The sequence below is a fragment of the Trichechus manatus genome, unplaced genomic scaffold (genome assembly GCF_000243295.1).
Source record: "Trichechus manatus latirostris isolate Lorelei unplaced genomic scaffold, TriManLat1.0 scaffold00017, whole genome shotgun sequence".
Classification (NCBI taxonomy): domain Eukaryota; kingdom Metazoa; phylum Chordata; class Mammalia; order Sirenia; family Trichechidae; genus Trichechus; species Trichechus manatus.
In genome coordinates, this window is record NW_004443953.1 from 2282416 (window position 1) to 2301627 (window position 19212).

Below are 19212 nucleotides of genomic sequence, written 5' to 3' on the forward strand. Positions count from 1 at the left end.
AAGCAGCTCCACACTCAAACGGAGCTCCGCAGCCCATCAGGAAGAAGCAAAGATGGGACACGGAGTGAGGTACTTGAGCGAAGGGAGGGGGAGGTGGCGAGAGGCAAGTAAGAAGTCAAAAGAAGCAGGAAAAAAAGCAACACTAGCAGCCAACAAATGGCACTCAGAGAGCCAGCTAGTGCGGGCTGGTGTTTCTGGACAAGCGACTGTGTCTGTGGGAAGCAGAGGGGGCCAAGTGTGGGTAAAGAAGGGTAGAGAGTGGGAAAGCATATATCACAAATTACCGGAGCTCTGTAGCCCCTCAGGAAGAAGCAAAGATGGTGCATGGAGCGAGGTACTTGAGCTAGAGGAGGGGAGGTGTGGAGAGGCAAGGAAGAAATAAAAAAAAGCAGAAAAAAATCAACACCAGCAGCCAACAAATGGCACTCAGAGAGCCACCCGTTCGGGTGTGTGGAACGCAAGCAACCGCTGTTTCCCAGTCAGAAGACTGTGGCCGCGGGAAGCAGAGGAGGCCGAGTCGGGGTGAAGAAGTGTGGGGGGTGGGAAAGCGTATATCGCCAATTACCAGTTGTTTTGTCTCCCGCTGGAAGCTCCGTGAGGCTGCTTTCTCGTACCCCCTGTTTGCTGGTCTCCGATAGGAGTCCAAGATGGCGGATCCATGCTGCTTTAGCTGGTAGGGGACCTCTGCATGAATCTCTCCTCGCTCTCCATTCTCCGTCAGTTTTCTGACTCCATTTGGTGCTTGGCTGAGTTCTTTATCTCTTCATTTGATGTTTTAGGGTTTCAGGATTGTTGTAGTCTCTGTTGGGCTCAGTTTTTCGGATCTTTGCTGTGGAGGGACGGCATGATGCTTCTGCCTAGAGCGCCGTTTTGCCGGAACTCCTGTCTTTTTTATATAGAGAGAATTTTATTAAAAAATAATATTTAGAGACCTCCCAAACTGCTAGAGATATATCACTTCTTTAGTTTATTTTCTTAAGAAAAAGTATGGTAATGCAGTGACCCTTTACACCTAGGAAGTTCTCTCAGCTTAAAATTTAGTGTAATAGTAAGCAAAACTAGCTGGGTTCTAGAATTAGCTTTCAATTTCCAATGAAAATGTTACTCAGAGTTTTTTTTAGCCACAATTTGTCGAGGAAAATATATCTATCCTGTTCCAAAATTGATCCAATTTCTTCTTCTGCATTAACTGATCCTGTTGTTTTGATCCAGATGTATTAGAAGTCACATTGTTCCATGGTAACGGTCAGTTTCTCGGTTCATATCTTTTATCATCTGTTATCAAAAACCATGATTTTTCATCAATGGTATTATTTAGTGACAACTACCTCATAGACCTCTGCAATGCTTAAATAAGAATGAATTGAATTTCCTTTACGGTATTGCTAAATGCCCCTAGGAATGATTTGCCTCTGAGATTTTTCATGGTCTTTCAGCACTCCATTCTTAATCTGAAAAGAATTCAGAGTTCATTCTCAATTATCAACTCTGGGCAAGGTTTAAAGTAGACCTTATGAAAACCTACATTAACTTTTGGAACCAAGTAAAAAACAATGAAAAATAATGTTATTTTTTTCTTTGACCATAGTTTGGTCACCTGCTATAGAGTAAAATATAACCCTTTGAAAACATAACTAAAAATATACACCTAAAGTATATTAAAATGACAAATAAGAAAGACATACAAAGCATAAAGTAAAATTTTAAGAAACTCTCATTAGAAAAATAAAAGTTAAAGACAAACCATGAAAAATCTATATATTACTTATGGTAGATACATTGTTTATATCTTTAGCTTTGAAAAAATAAAGATCAATTGATAAAAGCAATTTAACTGATAAAAGCAATACGAATCTCAGGAGGAAAAATTTGTAAAGGATTTGAATAGCATTTTATAAGAAAAGAATTATCAATGGTTAATAAGAAACATAAAATGTTTTAACTCACTTGTAGTATAATATATATAAAATTTAATATTATTAAAACATATGCATTACCTACCAAATTGGAAGGATTAGATCTATTTACTTATTTAAGGAGCCCTTGTGGTAGAGTGGTTAAAGGAATCTACTCCTAACCGAAAGATCAGCTGTTCGAAACCACCAGGGGCTCCATGGGAGAAATATATGGCAGTCCACTTCAGTAGAGATTTACAGCCTTGGAAACCCTAGGGGGTTGCTACAAGTCACAATCGACTCACCGACAGTGGACTATTTACCTATCTTAGGAGACCTGGTGGCACAGTGATTAAGTGTTTGGCTGCTAACTGAAAGGTCGTTGGTTTGAACTCCTCAGCCATTCTGCGGGAGAAAGATGTAGCAGTCTGCTTCTGTAAAGATTTATAGCCTTGGAAACCCTATGGGGCATTTCGACTTTGTCCTACGGGTCATTATGAGTCAGAATTGATCTATGGCAATGGGTTTGGTTTATTCATTTATTTATTTACCTAAATAGGAGTTCCTGGGTGGTGCAAATGGTTAACACACTCAGCTACTAACTGAAGGTTGGAAGTTTGAGTCTTCTCAGAGGCACTTCGTAAGAAAGGCCCAGTGATCAACTTCTGAAAATCAGCAATTGAAAATCCTACGGAGCAAAGTTCTACTCTGACACATATGTAGTTATTGTTGTTAGGTGTCTTCTAGTCAGTTCCGACTCACAGCGAGCCTGTGCACAACAGAACGAAACACTGCCCAGTCCTGTGCCATCCTCACAATTGTTGCTATGCTTGAGCCCGTTGTTGCAGCCACTGTGTCAGTCCATTTCATAGAGGGTTTTCCTCTTTTTCGCTGACCCCCTACTTTGCCAAGAATAATGTCCTTCTCCAGAGATGGTCCTTCCTGATAACATGTCCAAAGTATGTGAGACGAAGTCTTGCCATCCTTGCTTCTAAAGGGCATTCTGGTTGTACTTCTTCCAAGACAGATTAGTTCGTTCTTTAAGCAGTCCATGGTATATTCAATATTCTTCACCAACACCACAATTCAAAGGCATCAATTCTTCTTCAGTCTTCCTTATTCATTTTCCAGCTTTCTCATGCATATGAGGCAACTGAAAACACCATGGCTTGAGTCAGGGGCATCTTGGTCTTCAGGATGACATCTTTGCCTTTCAACACTTCAGTGAGGGCTTTTGCAGCAGATTTACCCAATGCAATGTGTCTCTTGATTTCCTGACTGCTGCTTCCATGGGTGTTGTTTGTGGATCCAAGTAAAATGAAATCCTTGACAACATCAATCTTTACTCTGCTTATCATGATGTTGCTTATTGGTCCAGTTGTGAGGATTTTTATTTTCTTTATGTTGAAATGTAATCCATACTGAAGGCTGTGGTCTTTGATCTTCATCAGTAAGTGCTTCAAGTGCTCTTCACTTTCATCAAGCAAGGTTATGTCATCTGCATAACACAAGTGATTAAAGAGCCTTCCTGCAATCCTGATGCTGTGTTCTTCTTCATACAGTCCAGCTTCTCAGATTATCTGTTACGCATACAGTTGGAGCCAAAGTTTTTGCACAGTCCCTTCGTGCGGCGTCAGGAATGTGGTCCCAGCCTGCTTGTGACCATCCTGTATGCTTCTCTCCTGTATATAATATAGTGTTCATACAATGTCAAAATCACATAAAGTCCTATTTCACAGACCATATCATGGATGTTAAGCGATGCGTATCTGTATATGTGTGTGTGTGTACATACGTATGTATATATATATAAAACAATTCAAAGTAAAGTTGTAGAAGAATACGTTGTCACCTGAGAAAACAAATTTAGAAATCAAGCACCAAAACAGAATGTGTGATAATTATACCATATGTATTCATACAAAAATATCAAAATTGTTTTTGTCAGAGACATGGAACTATGGATGATTTTTTGTTGTTGTTAACCAACTTCTTTTGCAGTAACAACTATTTTCCTAGTAAACAATACCAAATTATGAAATGATTAAAAATGTACAAATCATTTGCTGGAAAAGAGCATTGTCAACACTAAATAAAAAATTCCTTAGGTCTAATAAATGACAATCAAAATTAGAAATAGAATAAAAATAAGTGTTTCACTTCCACTGACCCTGAATTAGAAAGAAAATCTAAAACAATGTGATTTATAATTAGTTTAATTTTGACTTGATGGAGATCTTAATGAAGCTTTTTTTGAAAAGGATGGATTGCCTAATAAATAAGATTTTCTATTTATTTAAGAATGACGGGAAATGGGAAGAAAAATAATCAGCTGATTATGTAAAAAGAAAATATGCTTCTAGTACTTTGTGCCAGACTGAGATTTTTGAAAATCGTGTGTAAGTTGGTCTGTGATCTCTTTCAGCCTTATAACTGCTCATCCATACTTTTTAATGAAGTCTATTGAACTGTACACTAGGGATAATATATCTGTTTAAAAATATATTTCTGAAATTCAAGAGGTTTTTTTTTTTGATCTAAAGAAATTGTAGACTCATATTTATTATACATATTGGACCTCTGCCCTCTAGTCTGTATGAAAAAGGACGTAATGACTGTGTTTTCTCCTGTCAAATAAATAAAGCTGTCATTCTGAACATTAATAAGACCTTCATCTATTGATGTAATCTTTAGCTAAGTGTAGTGGATGTCTTCTTTTGGTTTTGTCACTTGGTTCTAAAGCTTGTCAATGTTTTATTGATTAGAGAACAGAAAGTTGATAATTTTATTCTCTTTAAACAATATGAAAATTTAATATATCCTAATAATCAGACATGTTAAGAACTTTAGTGTGTAGTACCAATTATTTTGGAATTTTATGATTAGAAATCATTACGATAATTTTTAAAATCATTCAATTGGTACAGATCTACATTTGTAGAAGCATCCAAAGCATTTTGCATTTATTTCTCAGATAAATTGCACTAATAAGTCCACTACAATCCTAGTTACCATGGTCTAATAACATAGTTTATACCCCGGAATCAATATTTTACTTTGTATGTAGATATCTTATTGCAATTTCTTTAAATATAGAAAATGGGTATACTAATCTGACACCAAAACAAGAAGAGCATATGAAATACTTAAAAAAAAAAAAACTCTCAGCTGCAGGGTGAAATAATTGTGTCAAGTGAAAAATTCCAACTTCTCCTATTTTACCTTATGCTTTTCAGTATATCGTGCTATTTAATCTTCTATCTGGATCAGCGCTTACATGTCCATTTTGAAGGTCCCTTTGTCATACTAGATGCTCTCTGATTTAAAGGCATTCTTAGATCATTAGTTTCATAAGTAACATTTTTTCAGGTCACTAGGTTCTTGAATTCCTTTTTATGATATATTTTACCTGATATCTCCATACAGGGTCTCTTGATAGACTCCTCTGGTTAAAAAAGCAAGAGAATAAAGGGAAAAATATGTAGGCAGTAACCTAAACAGTAGTGCGAGAGTGTATTAAACTCTACTTTATTTGAGCAGATAGAGTGCATAGGCCAGTTTTATGGTTGTGAGGGGGCATTTTGTGCATGTGTGTGGGTGTGCATGTTTGTGTATGTATTTATTGATAAATAGATTTAAAATCTCTCTTTGCTTCAAGTCTAGTTCTAGTTACCAAGAGAGGACTATTACTGAACAACAAAAACTGAAGGTGCCATTTCATTTGTATTGTGTATGTGTCTTAAAATTAAAGTATATAAATGAGTAGAAAACTATATTATCCATAGTTATAACACTTGCTGATGTCTACATAAAATAAGAATACAGAAAAAAGAACTTAGTGTCTTTTCCGGAGAAAGTAAGATAAAACATTTAACTCCTTCAGGTAAGAACTGTATCTTCGAATTGCATGAATCCCTATGTATACAAAGAAAGTAGTAACTTTTGTCTCCCCACATCTTTCCCCCAGGCTGTGTTAAAGATTTCTATGATTCAGAGGGAGCTATTCCACAATGTGGAAATTTATGAAAAGCTGTCTGGAGCCAGAACAGCTAGGAGTAAAGATAAAATGATGAATCCACAAAAGTCATTTTGGAGACTCAAAGAACCAAACGACAGGAACCCTCACTATAGAGAACAATTCCAGAGGTAAAGGGGCAGGAGCTGTTGGAGAAAAGATTAAGAGTTTAGAGTTGTCCAAAGATAGGATCAGAGTGAGAAAATGTTGAACACAAGTGGGGAATGTCCAGGGAAGTTGTTAAATAAGGTTGTTATCAATTGTAAGAATGTGGTTGTGGTGCTTGTATTTAGGTGGTTAAATGGCCAGGGACAGGATGTGATTGGTGTTTTACTACATATGTACATATACATATATATACATACATATAAGTGTTTGTATGTGTGTGTATGTGTCTGTGTATATATACATAATAAAAAACATAAGAAAACTCTGAAAGGTGGGGAGAAAAAGACAAGTTATATAGGATCCTTAGGGCCAAAGAATGTCATTCCTTAGGGCCAAGTGGTGTCATTTCTAGGTTTCAGTTTTGCCTCAAATATCACTGACTGGGTGCAGGAGAAGCCAGCAACCCCAAAACACCAACAGGTAAAGAAAAGACAAGCCTTAAAAAAAGCCTGTTCTCTCATCAAAGGACCAAGAAAGGGATAGCCTAGCAGGACAGAAATCTTTTAGGTAATAATCATCTTAACTCTAGCCAAACATCGAAGAAAAAATAGTGTCACTCTCACTTCTATAAGCAAAGATGGAATGAAGAGTTTAAACTTCCACCCTTGCCAGGCTGTAATGAGGCACCCCAGGTTGTGTCACAGAGACCCAGAAGGCCAAATAAAGAGCTGTTGTTTTCAATACAATCGGATGATAATGAACACTTTCCACTCCTACTCAACCCCAGGGTGTCAGTGGAGACCACATGGGGATCTACTCTCACCCAGCTCTAATAAAGACCCCCTTCATACAGCCTGCTAGAGCAGTGTCAGAGGATGCCCAGTGGAGAGTCAGGACTTTCACCACTACTCAGAAGTAATAAGTCATCCCTCTTCACTCATGCTGGAGCAGGGAGGCCATATGTCAAGAAGAAATAAGGTACCCCTGACCCTCTCATGCAGGGTGGTGCCAGTGAAGGCCTAGTGGGGAGCCTCACTACCATCCTCCCCAGCAGTCAGGAGGTACCTCCTTGCCCTCAGGGTATCAACAGAAGCTCTATGGGAAGCGTAAACTTCCACGCATCTGGCAGTAATGAGACAGTGCTCCCCTTTCCCTGCTGACACAGTGTCAAAGGAGGCCTGCTAATACAGAGCATTTAAATCAGATTCTGAGTTTCATGATGTCAAACTCAAATGTCCAAAATTCAATAAAAAAAACTTGTTAAACCAAAAGGCCGAAAAGTCTCAACTTGAATAAGGAAAAAAAAAAAAGTCAACAGTTGCCGATGCCAAGATTATATACACGTAAAAATTATGTGACAAGGATTTTAAATCAACAATCAAAAGTGCTTCAAAGAGCAATAACGAACATACCTGAAGAAAAAGAAAAACAACTTTTCATCCAAGAAATAGAAGATTTAAACAAGAACCAAATGGAAATTTTAGAACTTAAAATACAATAACTAAAAGGAAAGGGAAAAAAAATGACTAAATGAGTGGGCTCAACAACAAAATAGAGAAGACAGAGATAAAAATCAGTGAAGATAGAATAGATAGATAGAATCAGCCTTATAACTGCTTATCCATATTTTTTAATGAAGTTTATTGAACTGTGCACTAGGGATAATATACCTGTTTAAAAATATATTTCTGAGATTCAAGGTTTTTTTTTTAATTGAAAGAAATTGCAGGCTCAAATTCATTATGCATATTGGACCCCTGCCCTTCTAATCCAAACGAAAAAGGACATAATGACTGTGTTTTCTCCTGTCAAATACATAAAGCTGTCATTCTGAACATTAGTGAGACATTCATCTATTGACGTAATCTTTAGCTAAGTCTTGTGGATGTCATCTTTTGGTTTTGTCACTTGGTTCTAAAGCCTGTCAATATTTTATTGATTAGAGAATGAAGACAGAATAGTAGAAATCATTCAATCTGAGCAATAGAGATAAAATTGATGAAACAAAAAATGAACAGAGTCTCAAAGACTTGTGAGAATGTAACAAAATATCTAATAGTCATTTCATCATAGTCCCAGAAAGATTGGAGAAAGATGGTATGTCTGAAAAAAAAAGTATTTAAAGAAATAATAAATAAAAATATTTCTCAAATTTGGCAAAAAATATAAATCTACAGATTCAATAAGCTCAGAGAACCCCAAATAGTAATTCCAATCTCACCAGCTATAATGAGTGGAAATCAAAACATTTTGAGATGAAGGAAAACAAAGATAATTTAAGGTCACCAGATCGATCCTAAAAGAATGGCTAGAGAAAGCTTTTTAAACAAAGTTTTGAAACAGAAGGAAATTATAAAAATGAATACAATGGGAGAAAATTTCCAAAGATCCAAGCCATTGGAGGTGTTGTAAAAGGACAAAACACTTCCAATGGCTTCTCATAAGTCTCAGAATAGAATCCAGTCTCCTTTTCTCCAGCTCCAAGGTCCTGGGTGATCAACTCCTTCCTACCTCTCTGTCCTCAGCTTTTCCTAGCCCATTATGCTCAAGCTTCTGTGGCCTTTTTTTCAGTTCCTCAAACCTGCCCAGCTCCTTTCTGCCTCCAGGTTTTGCTCAAGCTGTTTCTGATGCCTTGGATGATACTTTAGCTGCAACACACTTTTCTCCCAGCTAGCACACGCTCACCCTCAGGGAGAAATTTTCAAACTTCAAATTTAAGTACCACCTGTAATTTTTTTCATTGAATTCTGTGCTATTGTTTCCTAGAACTCAGCACAATTTGTAATCATGTGCTTATGTGTTTAGTGTGTATCTGTCCTTCTAGACCATGTGATTCTGCATGACTTTGAGAATCAGCTCTCTCTGGTTCACCACTCTAACCCTGACACCTAGGACATGACAAACACTTAACAAATATTTTTTGACTGAAAAAAATGTTAACGGTAGAACTTAGGTATTTGGGCATGTGAGTGTTCAATGTAAGCTTCTTTCACCTATTTTATCTATTTGTAAATGTTCATAATAAAATGGAGAAGAATAAAAAAGTCAAAATTTAAATGAGCATTAATATAGGAGAGCCAATAATGTATTCATTATAATTTAGGACTAAAGGTTCATGTGAATACAGTCAAAGATCAGAAAAGATCAACAAATCCTCCAAATAATCTTGTTTTTCTTGACAAAATTCCCCTCAAGATGACAGAGCAACACAATGATCAATAATGGAGTCACTGTGCTTGCAACCTTTTTTATCCTCATATTTGTAAAATAATTTAGGGAAGCCCTATCGGTGCATTAATAATGAAAGACATATGACTAATATTTTATCACTATCTAACCAATCTAATAATATGATATTTTGAAAAGGCATATGGGCTAGAGCTTTCAATAGAAATATATTGTACCTTACATATGTAATTTTAAATTTTCTAATAGTCACATTGTAAAACATAAAAAAGGTGAAATTAATTTTAATAATATTTTTATATAAGTAAAAATATATAATTATTTCAACATACAAACAATAGAAAAATGTTAATGATAAATATTACTCTCTCTTTTTTTGGGTACTAAGACTTCAAAATCCAGTACATTTTATACTTACAGCACATCTTACTACAAACCTGTCATGTTTTAAGTGCTCAATAGCTACATGAGACTAGTTGTTACTCTTTTGAAAAGCACAGGTAGACATTATATTCAGAGCATCCAAACTAAAGCCTAACTTACATTACATGCTTTGGCTAGTAGTCATCAGTGTATTCACAGTCCTCTCATTAGAATAGACATTCCATAATTCAAGTAACCTAAAGTGAAGTCATTGAGTGCAGTTAAATCAAATGAACTGTTTGAAGAAGAATGTTAGTTCCCAGATTCATGAGCCACGAAGCACTAGGAACCTGAGGCTTTATTTCAAAAGCTATAAACCTCCAAGAGCTAAGCATCCTGAACCATATTTGACATCACTGTTTATCTACAGTCTTTTTTGTGAGTGCCAAAACTTGGACATCAATGCTCAAAACGCACTTTTATCATCAGTTGTTAAATTTAGACCTGGGGCTCTCCAAATTGATTTGATTTATTATGCTTACTTATGCTTTTGTGGTGCAATAAGAAATTTACAGTAAGGTTAACATTTTATAGGCTCCTAAAGTGCTTCTTCAGTGCTTGATTTCATATCCTGAGAAGCCAACCTTGCCAAGGGCCTGTGTTTGTTTGAGTTTTCTATCCTCACCCTAAAAGGGTCCAAGAAGAATTCTCAATTCTCAAAATCTACTGCCTATAGATTGTCTTTTATCTCCACTTGCATAATCCAAATGTGAAAACCAGCCTCATTTCTCTTGATTTCTCAAAATCATCATTCACACAAGGGAGGCTTAAAATGGAGAATATGCAAATTATTGGTGGGAAAGTGAGGGGCTAGCACAAAATCTAGAAAACAAATTTGAATTTAATATAGAACACTCTTCACAAGGATTGATTGAACACCTGCCACCAGGAATTTCTCTCTGGCTAACTTTCTTCAGTTTTAGCTGAGCTCTGATCATCTGGTAAATGGGAAAGGCAAATAAAAGGAGGGAGGAGGGAGAAGGAGCTTATTTATTTATTTATTTTTTGGAAATTACAAGAATATGAGATAGTGGTAGATGATTAGGTATGAGATTCCAAAGGTAGATTAGGGCCAAATTCTTGATGGTCTTATGAGCTATAGAAAGTGTGTCTGTCTAGGTCCTCCAATATACAGACACTGACAGAATGTATAGCAGATATTTAGGGGATAACACCTGTGAAAGACAATTTTGGGGACGGAAGTAAGATTGGGCATGAAGTGATGTAGAATGACAGGAGTAAAATATGTCCCAGATTTTCCAAGAGTGATTGGTTTAATGGTAGTAGCATCTACTGAGATGGGGATGACAGAGAGGAGTTTAAACATTTTTAAAAAGGAAAAAATTAAAAAAAAAAAAAACACATAAATATCCTTATTTGCTTACAAAGGGTAAGGTATCTATTCATGTACAAATGTTGAATAGACTACTAGCTACAGGTGTTTGAATCTCAAGGGAGAGTTCTAGGCAGGTTATGTATTTTAGAAGTTATAATTTATCAATCAATCCCTGGAATAATTTAAAATCAGAACCTTGTAAGAGTAGAAACATCTAGAAAATGAAGTTGAAAAGAAGCATCCAGTGAGGTAAGAAGAAATCCAGTGGAGTATGGTATATAAGAAACCAAGTAAAGAACATATTTTAAATAGGAAGAAGTGGTAAGCAGTGACAAATGCTGTGTGCTCCAAGATTCAATTATTCTCAAAGGTTCTGCAAATAATTTGGCTTTTCACCTCTGGTCCTACATTGATGTACCAGAAAAGCACATTGGGTTACTCTGAAGATAACAATAACAACAACTACAAACTATATATATGTGATTATCAATTTTTAGAACCACAGAAACAAAGTATTAGTCTTATACCGTTTAATCCTTCTCTTTCTCTCCATTAGACTCAGGATATGGAGGGAGTTTAAATAATTTCTTCTGCTACTGAGAAAAATTGTACTACTCTATTTAGAAGACAAAAAATTCCACAATAAATTTGTGTTTTTGATCATTTCAAAAAGGAATTTTCTATTCTTGCTGTCTCATTTGATGGTTAAAGGACATTAGAATGAATGTAAGACTGAATGCAAGTATATCCCATGTTTCTGGAGGGTTTAACATGCATCTATTTTACACTGACAGTGTTCATTTCTCCTGTGCCTTATATGTTGTAAGATAGACTTAGTGGGGAGCCAAGGTTTTGAAGTTTACTATTGCCCCATTTTCTAAACCAACGGATTGTCATCCTTCATCTCAGCTACTGTTGAATTATCGCAGAAGCTGTTTTAGCTTCATAACCCCTGTAACTTCTTATTGCTCCCAACAAAAAAGATCTTTAGTTTTTGATATTACCAAACATTTTTTGGTCTCTGATATTCTTCAGTTTTGGGATGATTTCTTTGAGACTCTTTGAAAATCTAAAGCTAAGAGCCTTTCCAAATGGGATGTGGAAAAACGTAGTCTCTTTCTCTTATTATTGCTATATTTCCCTTTTCTCTGCATTGCCTTTCTTTCACTTAATTTCTAGGATTCCTTAGAGAAGCTTTCTTTATGTAAACTCTCTTTGCTACTTTTAACATCATAGTATACTGAGTGACAAGGTACATAGGTCATGCTTAATTATAAGCACTTTATATTTAAAGTTGAATTTATGCATTAGCTCAAAACAAACAATTTCATGAATATAAGCTGTCATACTTTTTTTAGGAAAGTTATCTTTTCAAAATTTCAAGACACTTCACTTTGTTAAGGGAAGAATTCCTGCTCTGTATGCATCAGTCACATAGAATAGAGTAGCATGAATGTAGTATTGTGTAGTACTGATTCTTGATTTCTCACAGGGTCCTGAAATCAGCAAAAATGCAGTGAATAGGTTCTTAAGCAGAATGGAGTTTCTGTTGACTATAGAAGATGGGACTCCTTCCATATACACTCACTTCAAAAGAATTGAGAGGCAGATACCAGTTAAAAGGTCTTTATAATGCATTGCCAAGGAGGTAAAGAGAGCTTTTTCAACGGCTTGTTTAACATGCAGTAAAACTTCTCAGCTGCTGAGGTTTTGGAAATATCTGTGACTCTATGATTGATCCTCAAGGAAACCCAATTTTAAACATTGAAATTTAAAATATATAACATATTTTGAATGAATTACTGTAGAATATCTTAAAACAGTTAAAATTTACATTCAAATCTGATTATATGGCTCATCAGTTGAGATGGTGAGAGGTGTCTGCTGTCAGCTGAAGGAGGTGGAACGTAAAGCTTCAGAGAGTATACAACTTCAGAGAACTGTGAGACAGGAAGGGTATGAAGGGGACGCTGAAGAACTTTCACATTCACTCATAAGAGTGTCAGCATTTGGAGTCTTATCATGCAAATAGCATCTATGTTCATCCAAAAAATCAACAATCAACCTCAAAGAAGTTAAAATCACGCTCTGGTATCTTTTCAGAGCTTGACATAGTACCTTTTCTATTTCCCCAGGTCAATGCACAAGGGGGACTGGACCTTGAAGAGGGAGAAGAGAAGTTATATCTCAGAGCCAAACCATACCTATCCTTTATGAGTACAGTCCTGGATTCAAGCCAAAGTCAGACCTGAAGATAGGAAAGGTAATGAAGTTTAAATCCAGTTTGATATCGGAGCTTTAAATTGCATTTAATAATATAAAGTGACTAGAAATTTATTGAATCTGAAAATGTTATCATTAAGGTGGTGGGAGAGCAAGGCAAGATTTGAAAGAGAATTTATTAATTCATTTAGTAAGCAAAGAATTATTGAGCACCTACATGTAACAGTCGTTGCTCTAGGGGCTGGGGATAAACCTATGAAAAAAAATTGATAAAATGCCTGCCTTCAAGAAGCTTAAATTTGAATTCTATTGAGATTATAGTTGAAAGCAATAATCGGAGGGAAAAAAATAAATTTCTATTCCAACTCCACTGAGATGAAACACATTAATAAACCTGTTAAAACCTGTATAGAATAGTATTGCACTGTAGACTTCAAAAAAAGGCTACTTTTTTCCTTATCTATCTATCTATGGATGGTGAAATATAATTAAGAACGATATCTATTTCCAACCCAGAAAACCTCTCCACAAAAATAGAAGAGAAAGAAAAGTTGTATTACTGAATAAACATAAAACCAGAATATGAAGCATCAAAGGTAATTCACTAAAGAGATTGCAAAAACAAGACAAAATCTTACCATTTGCTTAAGTAGGTGGATACAACCCATCACATTCACATGTAAAAGATAAAATTACTAGCAGGGCAGAGCAAGATGGTGAAGTGAGTGGATCCTCTCATTTACTGCCCCAGCAACTAACCCACTGAGTGACAAATATAAATAAGCACAGACTGAGATCTCAGAAGTTCAGACAGTGGCTGAGGTGTTGGAGAACTGGAGTAAGTCCAGAAGTGGGGATGAAGGAAAGAAGGGATGGCAAAGAAGCTAGGAAAACCATCCCACTAACACTGGGGATCATTTTGGAATGTGTCTGGGCAACACCTCAAACAGGGAACATAGAAAGAGAGTAATCTGAGGATGCTGTAACCTGATTTTTTTAAGATTGAGCAAATTGACCTTGGGAGTTCAGGGCCATGCAACTGGGGGCTGGGGGGTGGGATACTGCTGTACTGTGAGAGAGTGCTGCTGAATCTTGCTGAGGCCTGAGACAGATGGGCACTAGGACCAGGAGGAACTGCAAGATCTGCAGGGTGAGGGGAACACTTCAGGCTGACAAGCAACAAAGACGGACATCCACAGTGGTAAACAGTGGGAGAGTCTGTGCAGGGGCATCCAAGAGGGACAGACATAGAGAGCCCCCACCTTCACCACAGTAAAGTCAAGCCCCACCACGTAGGTCAGCATCTGAGACCAGCTAAAACCCCCCTCATGCATGCATATGAATTTCAGAAATCAAGCATCCAGAACTCTTGAATCAGCACTGAAAAAAGCTTAAGGATAAGAGTGCTCTCTAGTGGTTCTCAGGAGAACATATCAAGCCCCCTGCCACTGGGTTGATTCTGACTCATAACAGCACTATGGAGTAGAGTGGAACTGCCCTGTGGTGTTCCCATGGCTATGAGTCTTTGAGGAGGTGAGCTCTGCTATCTTCTTCCTGCAGATCAGCTAGTGGGTGCAGGCCCTGACCTTTCAGTTGGCAGCTGAGCACTTGGCCACTGTGCCACCAGGGCACCCAATCAGAAAATTTTCCCACGAAAACTATAATACAAAATTTAAAGTAAAAAAAGATAACAAAATGGCCCCAGTTCAACAAAAAATAGTAAAACACACAAAATCACAAGAGAAGAGGGACCAATCAAAAGCAAAACACAGAGAAGAGGAAATTTCTCCTATGGAGGCCAGACTAATACAAATAATTGATAATTTTTAGACTATGACACTAAATATGTTTAAAGAAAACAATAAGCACACAGAAAATAAACTAGCGGAGATCAGGAAACAAATGGAGGAACAAAATGAGAGACTCAACAAGGAAATTAAAAACATACATCTATATACAGATGTAGATATATAAACATATATCTATATATAAACATAGATATATATATAAGAGATCTACTGGAAGTGAAGAATAAAGCAACAGAATTCAAGAAAGTAAGAGAAACGTTTTATTATAGAGTCAGACAGAAGATAAAATAAATGAATTAGAAGACAAATTAACTGAACTTATCAAGTCTCAAAAGAAACAAGAGAAAGAAGAAAGAGTTGTGAACAAACCCAAAAGAAAATATGAGATTCAATTAAGAAATCTAACATTAGAATTATTGGAATCCCAGAGCACCATGACAATAATAAAGGCACAGAAACAATTTTCCAAGAAATAATCGGAGAGAATTTTCCAGACCTGAACAGAGAACCAAGCTTGAAAATACAGGAAGCTACATGAATCCAGTCAGAACATACACAAAAAGAGCAATTCTGTGCCATATCATAATAAAATTCTTGAAAACCAACCAAAGACAAGGAGAGAATTCTGAAAGCAGCAAGAGAAAAATGCAATATAACATACCAAGGGTCTTTCATAAGAATCAGTGCAGATTTCTCCCCAGAAGCTCTAGAGGCCAGAAGGCAGTGGAGGCTCATATATAAAATACTGAACAAAAACAATTGCTAACCAAGAATTCTTTACCCAGTAAAGTAGTCATTTAAAAATGAGGGGAAAATCAAGACATTCCCAAACAAACAGAAGCTCTGAGAATTTACCAGTACCAGACCAGATTTGCAAGTATTATTATATCTAAATGTGAAGGCAAGAGCATTAACTAAATACTAGCATCTATACACAGGAATAAATAAATAAATAATATGAGAAAGATGGACAAAAAAAGCAACATGGATATCATAAGGACCAAGTATATATTGTCAGGGAATAAACTCAGTAATTAAATACTGCTAACAATATAACTTCAAGTTTGTAAGAAATAAGCACAAAGTAAACTTACTAAATATAGGTTGTATAATGATGTTAATGGACTCACCAACAAAAATGGGGGAGGGAGCTGCATATTAGGAATAGATTTATTATGTTAAGGTTGTATGTTAACTGTTGTTCATATGTTAAAAATTGTTGAAATTGTAAGTCATGTAATATAATATGTGTGGTAACCACTAAAAAGTCACCAAGAAAAAAAAAATTTAAAAGAAAACAAGGAAGAAAGCAAAAAAAACCCGTTACAAGAAAGAAACCAAATTCAAACAAAAACAGAAATATCGCAATAAAAAAACAAAGAAGATACAAAACACTAAAAAAACAAATAGCAAAATGAGTGAAGTAGACACTTTGTTTTCAGTAGTAACTTTAATTGAAAATGGTCTAAACACTCCATGCAAAAGGCAGAGAGTCAGAGAATGGATTAAAAAAAAAAAATCCATCCTTTTGCTGTCTACAAGAAACACACCTTAGACATAAGGACACAAATAGACTGAACATAAAAAAATGGAGAAAAATATTCCATGCAACCAGAAAACAGAACAGGTGTGGCCATACTGATACCAGATAAAATAAGCTTTAAATACAAACATATTACAAGAGATAAAGAAGGACATTACATAATGATAAAAGGGTCAGTCCAGAAAGAAGACATAACAATTATATATGTACTTAATGGCAATGCACCAAAATACATGAAACAAATACTGGTTAATATGAAAGGAGAAATAGACAACTCCACAATAACAGTAGGGGACTTCAACACATAACTTTCAATTATAGACAGAACATCTAAAAAGAAGAACAGTAAGGACACTTAGAACTTAAACCATACGACAATTAGGCCTAACGGACATACATAGAACACTCTAGCTAGCATCAGAACAATACACTTTCTTCTCCAGTGCACATAGACCATTTTCCAGAATAGACCATATACTGGAACACAAAACTAGTCTTAATAAATTTAAAAAGATTGAAATCATGAAAAGCTTCTTCTATGACCACAATGGTATGAAGCTAGAAATCAACAACAGGAAAAATAAGGAAAAAAAAAATTCATGGAAACTAATACACTACTAAAAAACTATTGGGTCATAGAAGAAATCAAAAGTGAAATTCAAAAATCTCTAGAATCAAATAAAAATGAAAATACAACATGTTAAAACATTTGGGACACAGCAAAAGCAGTACTCAAAGGGAAATTTGTAGTAATAAATGCCTACATTAGAAAAGAAGAAAGATACAAAATCAGAAACTTAAACTGACAACTTGAACAAATAAAAAAGGAAGAGCAAAAGAAGCCAAAAGCTACCAGAAAAAGGAAATAATAAAGATCAGGGCAGAAATAAATGAAATATAAAATAGAAAAACAATAGAAAAAAATCAACAAAACCAGAAGTTGATTCTTTGAAAGGATCAATAAAATAGACAAATGACTGTCTAGATTGACAAAAGATAAAAACCAGAAGAGGCAAGTAACTGAATTTAGAAATGAAATTGGTGACATTACAATTGATCCAACAGAGATATAGAAGATCATAACTGATTACTGTGAAAAATTGTACTCCAACAAATTTGAAAACCTAGATGAAATGTACTAATACCTAGAAACACACTACCTACCCAAACTAGCACAGAGACAGACAATTTGAAACAGATCCATTACAAAAGAAGAGATTGAAAATGTCATCAAAATAACTGCCAACAAAAAAAGACTCAGGACCAGATGGCTACACTGGAGAATTGTACCAAACATTCAGAGAAGATTTGACTCCAATCCTACCCAGTCTCTTCAAAAACGAAGAGGAAAGAACACTACTGAACTTTCTCTGAAGCCAGCATAACCCTGATACATAAGCCAGGCAAAGACAAAAAAAAAAAAAAAAAAAAAGAAATTACAGACCAATATCCCTTATGAACATGGATGGAAATTTTTTCAACAAAATTCTACCAACAGATTTCAGCTACACATAAAAAAAAAAAAAATCATATACCATGATCAAGTGGGATTCATTCCAGGATTACAAGGGTGGTTTTGACATCAGAAAATCGATCAATGTAATTTACCACATAAATAAAACAAAGGAAAAGAACCACATGATTATATCGATTGATGCAGAAAAGGAATTTGATATACTTCGACACCCTTTCCTGATAAAAACTCTCAGTAAAAGAGGAATAGAAGGAAAATTTCTCAACATAATTAAGGACAGATATCCAAAACCAACAGCCAACATTATACTAAACAGAGAAAGGCTGAGAGCCTTCCTTTTGAGACTGAGAATGAGAGAAGGATGCCCATTATCACCAGTCTTATTCAACATTTTACTGTAAGTTCTAACCAGAGGAATAAGACAAGAAAGAGAAATAAAAGGTGTCCAAACGGGAAAGGAAGAAGTAGAACTATCTCTATATACAGATGGCATGATGCTATACATACTGTATGTACCTGTAACCATTGCCATTAAGTCAATTCTGACTCATAGCGACCCTATAGGACATAGTAGAACTGCCACATAGGGTTTCCAAGGAGCACCTTATGGATTCAAACTGCCGACGTTTTGGTTAGCAGCTGTAGTTTTTAACTACTACAGCACCAGGGTTTCTGATCCTATACATAGAAGACCCTAAAGATTCACAAGAAAACTGCTGTAACTAGTAGAAGAATTTAGCAGTGTGGCAAGGTACAAGATCGACACACAAAAATCAATAGGATTCCTCTACACTAACAAAGACTACTCTGAAAAAGAAATCAAGAAAACAATACCATTTATAATAGGCCTCAAATCAATAAAATATCTAGGAATTAACCTAACCAGGGACATAAAAGACTTATATGATGAAAGTTATAAAACACTACTGCAAGAGACTAAAAGAAACCTACAAAAATGGAAATACATCCAGTGCTCATGGATTGGAAGACTTAATATAGTGAAAACGTAGTTCTACCTAAAGTGACCTACAGATACAATTCAATCCCAATACAAATCCCAACAACACTCTTTACTGAGATGGAGATAAACTAATCATCAACTTCATATGGATGGAATTTAACTCCAAAATAGCCAAAGCAATATTGAAGAAAAAGAACAAAGTAGGAGGCTTCACACTCCCCGATATTAAAACATAATATA